We start from the raw sequence: 10302 nt of genomic DNA, 5'->3' as shown, positions 1-10302 counted from the left end.
GTTGTTGAAGCCATAGTAATAGCTACCAAATTTGGGGACGTCATGACGTATGAAATCGCTACCAAAAACTGGCGAAATTTACAAAAACATTTTCAGTACACATGGACATTTCTTTAGATGGTGGAATGAAACAAATCTAAATAATTGTTAATAGTAATTCGAACACCCTTGAATTGTCTTAAGAAAACTAAAGCTATATTTTCTTTACGCGTACACAGTATTTCATAATAATAATGCAATTAATTTTTGCGAATAATTGTACAACTCATTGTTTTACTCTGCAATTATACTTCAATGGTTTAGTCTAATGCGAAGCGCACTGATTATATTTCTATAGCGTTGCGCTTTCGAATAAGTTATTATCATAGGGAATTAGTAGACCAACGTGTTAGGAATTATACAACATAAGCCTAGATAGCTTATCAACAATATCATCTCGTTTCGATGTCACCATTTCAGCCCTAAGTCACAGGAGAACATGTGGAGTTCTTTATATAAATGGGCCTGTGGGTTTGTGATGACTTTCATATGACTTTCCTGTGACTGCAGCCAAATGAAAAAAAAAATGTTGTTAATACTTCGGGGCCTACTTCATAGCCATTATAATCAAATAAAGCGATAGAGTATATGTATTAAAACAGACTCGATTATGATATTCACGGTATTCAACAGGTTTCACCGTCTGTGATAGTCTCATCTTTAACATCCATTCTCGTATAATAATAACAACATTATTTGTTGTCAATTTACGGCAACGTGTGTCGTCAAATGTTACGTCTAAATTCGGACCGATGGCATCGAGAATGCGACAGTACGAAACCCTGCCCTACTAGTCCGAGTGCGCAGTTACATGCGCAGCTTAGATGTCGTTATTAGCCAATCAGAAATCCCGTTTTATTTTAGCCCGGGTTTTCCCATTTATAGTTCTTCCATGAAATTGTCAACATTTGCCCTTCGATTATACAACGAGCAATCAGGTGATGCCATCAGGTTCGAATCCCTGCCGCGGGAGGATGTCGGTTTACGGATACAACTTTCCATCAATCTTTATCATCATCGAGGTCGATTGCAGCTGTCATTTGGTAATATGGGCGACCCTGTTGAGCAGACTATTTCTAAACTAAGACCTGCCCCGACTTCAAAATCGTCAACCTACACATTCGGGCATAAGCAAAGCCGACCTTTAGCTATGCTTTTGTTCGATTTTCTTTCGCTGTTGTTCTCCTCATTCAATTGTGTAGTCGGCATTGGCTGTCAAAGAAGACGGTTAGAAACGATTCGTTTCAAATGTCTCGCCGTTTGAAACGTTTAGAGATCTGTAATACACCTTCGAATTGATACCCGGTGAAACTATGCAGAATTTCCAAGAATTTAAGTGCAAATAGCCTCGGGAGTAAGAACCCCAATAAAAGTTTTTTTGACGCCGTAAAACCGTTTCAAATGTTTACATACATTGATAACTACTACGCGTTTTAAGGGGTTATGTGTGAGTTGATGTGCACTACGTCATCGATATTGACTTATGATTAAACAATAATTACAACCGTCAATTTTGGCGTTAATTCCGTGAATATTAAACATTTATTTTGTATTTGATCAATGAATCTAACTATTGTAATTAAATATATTCTATAACTCTTATTTGATATTTGATCAGTTTTGATAATTATTTCCAAGAGGATGTACACTACGTCATCAATATATTTGGGCTAGACTGGTTGCCGGCCAATTCAATTCAATTATCGATATATTGAATTCCAAAAAAAACTGTATTGATCATAGATACTGTCGACAGTATTGAGCAATGTTTCAAGGCGTCAATAAACTTTCAAGTTATAATTTCTCGTTTAGACTCATCGAGGATGGAGGTAACCACGCGAAGTACTTCTACACTTAAAGACAATGATTTGATTCACAAAATTCAATGAATAATGCGGTAAAACTACGCAATGAATCGCGAAAGTCGAGTATGATATATATTCCACAATTACGAGATCGAAAAGTCTTTTTTAAATATCAAAACGTTAAAGTTTATTAAAAATCCGAATTTTCGGCGTTTCACCAAGAACCAACATCAAGAAATTCCTTCCTAATGGTTTTTAGTGAAAAAACCGAAAATTCTGATTATTATATAACTTCAATGTTGTGGAATTTTCTGTGTTGTTGAAGATTTCATTACTGTGCATTATGACTTTAGGTTAATTGATAAGAACATAAGACTTGAATTCAAAACTAAGCGAAGGCGTTTCGCGGAATGAACTCATGTCGGTTTCGAGAAAGGAGAGGTGTCTTAAAAGTTAAGTGTTCGGGTAATATGATAACCACTCATCTAAACGTATTCACCAGACGTATTCGATTACCTTCATCAAGTGAAATTGATTTGAATAAGTTGAATATGTTTCTAAATAGAAAATGTGGAGGCTGCCGAGTTCGAAGATAAACGGTGTTAATTTCTCGGGGGTACATCAAGAGATCATCTGAACTCGTTGATAATCATAAGAATTTAGCGTGCACGATTTTAAGAATATCTCGGTTTACAAAGTGTCATTCTCTCGATATCAGAAGCCGCCTTAATGCGTAAGTTCCTTTGTACGCCTCAAACGCCAGTTATTCATCTTTCGCGTTAATCTAACAACTGAAATTCAAACGTTCGTATAAATACAGTCCAACTATAAATCACCTAGCGTTAGAATATCGTGTCACAAATCCCTAGGAATCTTCGCGTGAAAAAAAATGAGTAGGCCTCTAATGCGACGTTTTGAAACCTGCGCGAAATATTATAACTGGATCGTAATGCTCGACCTCGGAAAGATTTCTCTTTTCACGAATTAAACTGGTGGCAAACCTAAGCCTTAACGAAACAGATTCAGCCACTGTTAATTCTCGGAACTGCTATTCGAGTTTCTGCCATATTCACAGCAAATCAGATGTACGCATTATAATCAATTTATGTTGGCTACGTTTATGGCTTCTAGTACATAGAAGTATAATCAAACACTGAACACGGGACATGTTGATGATGATATGATGATATGATTTATTTTCATGTAAAATTTTTACAGAATTAATGGATAAACAAATACATTAAAATTGTAATTATATTAGATGAGGGACTGCTTTGAAGCAACAGTGTTAGCTTATACAAGAAAGCAGCCCTAGAAATGAAAATATATGAAATGAAATGAAATAGAGTCGAAAAACGACATAATACCGATCATAATACAATGTATTGACATACATATACATATACTGACTGAACAATGACATACATACACTGATTGACATAATAAATCACGAATATCGCTCAACAAGGGAATGTTTGAGCCTTTTTTTAAAAACGAATAAACTTTTTGATTTTTTTCTTTCTGTATTTAATTTGTTCCAAAATTGGGGGCCTATAACTTTTAATGAGTGTTTCTTTAATTGTCCCTTGAAATATGGAATAAGTTCTGAGCAACTCTAACCCAAACCAATGAGTTTTTCAATTGACTAATATATATTTGAATCACCGGTCTATAAGTTTGGAGTTAAAACTGGTCTGTAAGTCCGATCATTGCTATTCTAATCGACAGCAGATATTGCAATCAATTTCAATAAAATATGTCCAAAAGCCAAAAGTTTGAACAGAATGTAACTGGCTTGGTAAGTTGTCAATGAACTTAGACGCAGCTTTGGCCCAGGCGCTCAGGTGGCAGCATGAACACATATTTTAATCGAATAAGAAAGAAAATCATCGTTGACGATTAGCCTGTTTTTTTTCCGACAGTCTTGGAGTTTCGACTAGACTCCATCATCAGCGATAAACAAAAAACAACATCATAATGATACACAGTAATTTAAGAATATAGATGTCTTACTTATCAAATTTGAATACTGAGATTATTACCAGTATCTACCAGTTATAGTTTTACCTATTTTCCCATAGATAAGTAATTTGGGTCAAAGAATTTTGAAAAACATGACTTTAGCATAGTCATACCAAATGCGTAGTGGATGTAAGCTGTTGGTTATGGCGCTGATTGGCGAAAATACCTTATACGCACATAACATACCGCATACGTAAGTTTTTTTCTAGTGGTCCCACACGAAACTTCCCGCCGTAAAAACGAGCAGAATTAATTGTACCTGGCCATTACGGTTGTGAAAAGAAATGCGTGTTAAGTCTTGTTTTTGTTTCGCTGATGAGACTAAACTGAATGATTTTCCGTTTATTCATCACAAGTGTCGATTAAGTGGAGGCAAACCGGCGCCTCAAAGGAATCTCGGGCCCCGCGTACCGTGGTTTTACCTACGTGATAGCTTTGGTAATTTCCTTTTTGTTACGGCGACATCCCCGGAGGAGAGCGCACACACGAGTACTCGGTTGCCGCTACCGAGGCGCACTCAGTCGACCGATCGAAATGACGATATTCTTTTGATGATCGCGTTTATAGTAGCGAAACCGTCGCCATCCACTCGAGGTAATATTTAGAATTTGAATAACGACGAGTAAAAAATATCGCCAGAAAACCAACGAAGAACGTGTTTGAAAGTAGCTGCGCGTATGAGCGAGGAACATTACAGTTGCGTCAGTTATAACACGGGTCAATTTTAACCCGGTTTTAAAATCGAGCCAAAGTTGGCCCCTTTTTATTGCACTTTATTGTACAATTTATGTAATTTGTTGTTTTTTGCTCCGTGCAGTGTTATTATTGAGTTGTGGAGAAATAAACTAAACTATAAAAAGATAAAGATAAACAACCGTTCACACTGGTGCCTGTTTGACATAGGCCCAAATTTGGACCCGACCAGTGTTAAATTTCAGTATACCATGGGAAACTGTCAGATAGCGTTTGGCAAAACCATTCACACCTGGTGCCAAATGGGTCCCTATATTTATTTGACACGGGCCCACATTTGGACCCGACCAGTGCTTGCATGTTAGCACGGTTCAAATTATTCCATCTGAAACTGTTAGTGTCGATAAAGCTTTATCTAATCGCTTGTATATTCTCTTTTTAGTAGACTTGAGTTTATTGTACACATCGAATTAGAGTTTTTGGTTCTGGAAGTGCTTCGCCTTAGTTGCAGAACGAGATCTACGTGTGAACGCGCCATGTGCGGGTCAAATCTGACTCTTTGAGTCTGATCTGGGCCAATTTGTCCTAGGAGCCAAATCATCGCCGTGTGATCGCGGCTTAAGGGTAAATAAAACAACATCCTCCCTCTGCAGGGACTCGAATCAGATGGCATCGCTACACTCAGCCACGGCACGAACCCCTGCATCAGTAGACCGGTCGCGCAGGTACATGCGCAGCTTTCCGAACGAAAACTGGCGGCACCAATCAGATTGCTCGTTGTATAATCGTTGAGGCAAATTTCAAGGAAGAACTGTAAATGGGAAAACCCGGGCTAAAATAAAACGGGATTTCTGATTGGCTAAAAATCACATCATCTGAACTGCGCATGTATCTGCGCACACGGTCGATTATGGCAGGGTTTCGTGCCGTGGCAATCTCGATGCCATCAGGTTCGAATCCCTGCCGGGGGAGGATGATAAAACAAGGGAATACATATACATAATACCGTAGGTTAATACCATTCCGGATGATGACTACTGCAATTCGCAATACACTGCAGTTGTAAAAGGTATATTTACACGTCGAAATACAAACACGAACCCTACCACGAGACTATCGTAAACTGGCCTTAGGATATTCTATAGACAATATACCCGCCCGCACTGTATAGCTTGTTTTATTTGTATCGCTTTTGATGTTAAAACAATGCGAAATGCCACAAGACTAACAGAATTCGTATCGATTCATCGCATTCTTTAAGACATAACGTATATAGAATTCTTATCAGAAAACCATTGCCGAAATTGTTTGGCATGCGCCTAAATTTACGGTAAAATTGGCATCGATCGGCATTTTTGGTGATCGCATTAACCCACCCAGCAGAAAGAAACGTTTCAATAATCTAATCATGTACGAAATCGCTTCTAAATTCATTGATTCCAGTCTTCGACAGACGATAGTCATCGCAATTATCATCGTATTGATATATGAGAAACTAATCGTATTGGTATTGAAACAAATTATATAAAGAGAATCCAACAAAAATCCCGCGAAAATGATTCCTTGCGCTAGTAGTTTATTCAACGTTTCGACTATATCAATACTGATTCCTGAAGATGACTATTAGAATAATAGTCGAAACCGTTTCGACTATATCCTATTTAGTCATCTTCTGGAATACTGATTCTACTTATAGAATATAGTCAAAACGTTGAATGACTACTTTAGCGCAAGGATCATTTTAGGACTGTATTTCGTTATTATCGTGGGTTTACTTCGTTACTTCTACCCTTCTTCGGAGATTAATTTCTTAGAAAATCGAGAATAGATCCCCGAGGATTGATGGCGTAATTAATCCGAAATATCAGTGAAACTGCATTTTAAGCTAATATTTAGTCAATATTGCGTTTTTTTTATAGAAATACAACACTTGCTTTTGTACCAGTCACACAAGTGTCTAATCATTGCCTATTAAAGCATTTCATCTTCATTAAACAACATTCTCTATAATCTAAGTCGCTAACCAATGAAGATTGCATTAATCAACCCTCCGATTTTCGTGTTGGCGTAACGAGTGACAGAAACCCCCTCTGAATTCAGTACCGTCGCAAGCAAAACGAAATCATATCGCGGTCAATCACGAGCCCAACACGCCGAGAAAAGTGTTTATCGCCGCGTCGATTTTTCACTAAGTCGATCATTAAGCGGTTATTATTCGGCAAATGATTTTGGAAATACGTTACGCGAGAAATTTGCTCGGCGCGAGATTTTTGCCGATGTCGGGGTCGGCCGGGGTGGCGCTCACTATCCGCGTACGACGACTCGCGGATGCAATATTTAAAAACGAGGTTAACCATCACAAAGTAGCGGAGTCAAATGTTTCTTCAACTAGCGATGCCGAGTGGGGTAAATTAGATATCCCGGCGACGACGGTTTTTATACGAGCAATCAATGGCTTTTTTAGTCGGCCATTATCGAATTCTTGTTCGTTATTCCGGCTAACCGAATATGAACGTTTGTCGCCCACACTTACTGCGATCGAAAGACTTTTTTGGGAACCGTTAAACGACGAAGAAAATAACGGAGGAATTTCGTAACGCGTCTGATATCTAGCATAAATCACTGTTAACACATTTCTCATTCTATTACGTATTTCAATATCTCATTGTTTCCGATTCAGATAAGCTTTAGAACAGTTTCTCAAGTCTGGGCGTAATCACCGATTATGCTTCACTAAGAGCACCAAAAAAACAATATGTTTTTTTTTAAATTTCAAATGAATAGGGTTTGCGTATGATTCTTTTGATATCAGTAGTTGTTTAAGTATTACTCCGTATGAATCTAACCAAACATCGTATTTTGTCGTTAGGCAATATACATTTTATATATCTATAGTCTGGCGATCATCAGGCAGAAATCCATTTTCTTCTCAAATCTCTTCTCCATTATCTTCCCCTCTCTCCCATCCCCCGCCCCTCTCATCCCCCTCTCTCTCTCCCTCTCGTTATATAACTATCGCCGATAACTAAAAGAGTGTGATGTACTTAACGATATTCTAACTGAGCTCGTCAACAATATATTAATCAATTATCACCTGCGCTAAATATACATCTATATTACTTTGTATCATATTTCGAGTCCGGGTGGTAACGTATAGGTTTTTTCCTTCCTTTGCAACAAAGATAACAAGCATATACGTCAACGCCTAGCGAGAATACACGACGGGAATTCACCGTCGTATTCCGCGACTGTTTGCTCTTCGCCGCGATTCAGGATGCGGTCCGATATTCCGAAAATATCGAAGGTTTCCTGTCGGCGTGCCAACGCAAAGCGAATGAAACGAACGACTCGAAATCGTGTTCGTATGAGTTTGCAAACAGAAATAGCACCCGCGTTGTGACAGATACCCGCGGGAAAGGTTTTACAATAGAAATATTAGCGATATCTCACATCACGGCATCGTGTTTTACTATCGAAACATCCCTGTGTAACGTCGATTTTCATGCTCGAAAACCGTTTTGAATCGGACAACCTTATCTCATTTTCAGTACAACGGTTTTGCCTTTTCCAGTCGCAGTCACCGCAATCTGCCGTTATTCATCTGAATAAAGTCTGAAGTTTACGAGAATGCATTTTCCGAGGTAATATGAGAGGGGGGCATAAGATCGTTCGCGTCTATTTGGATGAATGATCAGTATTCAAATGGCGTCGGGTGCTGTACGTTAAATGGACCGGTAAATCGTGGGACCGACAGAAATACAATAGCCAGCGCGCACTGCTGTTTCTACTGGATCTATGACTAAGGCACATGCGACAATTGCCCGTCATGAAGCAAGAAAATTTGACATCGCAATTAACGAAGTTACACATTCGAGGGGGAAATCGTTATATTCTTGCACTACAAGCAAACAAAACCAATTACGGTGTTATGATTCCGATTACGTTATGCCGGTGCGTGCAGTACGCTTTGCCTGAGTTGCGTCTAGGGTTTTTTTTTCTTTGACACGATTTTTCAGAAATCAGCCTTCATACCGTTTCGTATCTGCTATTATTTCATTAGGATCGGATATTAACCTTTTACGGGTTGAAAAATTCGCGTTATTTGCAGAGGCTGCGAATAGATCTTTTTTAAACTTAAGATACGAAAGATTCAGATACTCAGGTTCCATCACTTCACATTGGATTTCTCAACGAGTGATGATAGTTTGTAGCGAGCAATTGCTCCGTAATTTAAGAGGCTTTCTTTAAGGACGTTTCAACATTCGTGAATGATTTCAGTCAGTAGCATCGGAATTGGTTAGAAATATGGTAAAAAAGATTTAGAAGAAATCAAAACTTGAGAAATTAGTTAAAGAAGCTCAAGTTGTCTAATCGAATTACCACAGTAATTGAAGCAATTGAGGGACTAATGCCACGGGAATTAACAAACTAGAACGCTAGTCATCTGTTTAAGCAAATTCCTCTTCTTTGTCATGGTTAAATTCTTAAACCTGACCGAGAGAACGGGAAGAACACGGAGAACGAAGTTGTAGATATCTCTTATCAATACAATTCGTCTCAGACATTTCGTGAAGTAGAAAGAAACAAGAAAAAGAATTAGAAACTTCGTTGATAATTTGAAGAAAATTAACACGTGAAAATGAAAATTTAACGATATAATGTTTAGTATCGGTAAAATTAATTTTGAATTTGAATATATCGACAATGGAATTAGATTGACTGGCAACCGGTCTAATAGGCCAAGCCCCATTAATGATGACGTAGTGCACATCCACCCAAATTCATCATAGAAAAAGCACGTTGACTTATCAAAAAGAAAATAAGAATCTTGAAATATGTTTAATAAAAATCAACCAATTAACGAAATTAACGCCCAAATTCACAATTGTAATTGTTATTTTGAAACGCCAATATCGATGACGTAGTGAACATCGACTAACAAAGAACCCCGTAAATAACGCGTAGTTATAGTTATGAATATATGAAAGCATTATTGTAAAGGTTTTTAAGACGTCGAAATATATCGAAAATGAAAATTGAGCTCGACCTACCTGTGAATGGTATCAGAGTAGCCAGCACAATTAGTCCGACGACAGTGTAATATATCCATACGTGTCTGTTCGCCGGTGACATCACGGTCTCGCGGCTTCGAACCCGGGACTATCCCAGTTAAATAACTATCGAAACTTGTTGACGCGGCTGCTGCTGTAATGGTAACGGGCGATAATTTTAGTCGTCGCGTTCGTGCGCGCTGTTCGTCGGATGATGATGGTGTGCGCTTTAAACTGCAATCGTATATGTATATATGAATATATATATATGAATATATATATTAATAAAGTTGGCTATGCGCGTGTAAGATGGATCCGCGGTTAGACACGCGTTCGCTGTGAATATGTACTCGTATTCGTGTCACTAAATGCTACTAACGACGAAACGATTTACTTCGATTGTTTTTGTTTTTTTTTTTAGAAAAGTTAGCATGTTTCGCCTAGTTGGCTGGTAATGTCAATCCGGCGCCGAATCTGTACATCGTCCGGTGTGGAACCACGCGGCTTATGTTGCCGTTTTGATGAACTACAGTCCATAAATGAGTATAAAAAGCTGTAAGACAAGAATGAATCGCCAATGAATATTTCAACTGCATCAAATTTTAAAGCATTGAAATCTGAATGGATTCGAGTTTGTGACTTTTGACTGAAATTGGCAACGGAATAAATAAATATCACATGAAAGAAGGCAT

The sequence above is a fragment of the Tubulanus polymorphus genome, chromosome 11 (assembly GCF_964204645.1).
Source record: "Tubulanus polymorphus chromosome 11, tnTubPoly1.2, whole genome shotgun sequence".
NCBI classification, from domain to species: domain Eukaryota; kingdom Metazoa; phylum Nemertea; class Palaeonemertea; order Tubulaniformes; family Tubulanidae; genus Tubulanus; species Tubulanus polymorphus.
This window is presented reverse-complemented; position numbering follows the sequence as displayed.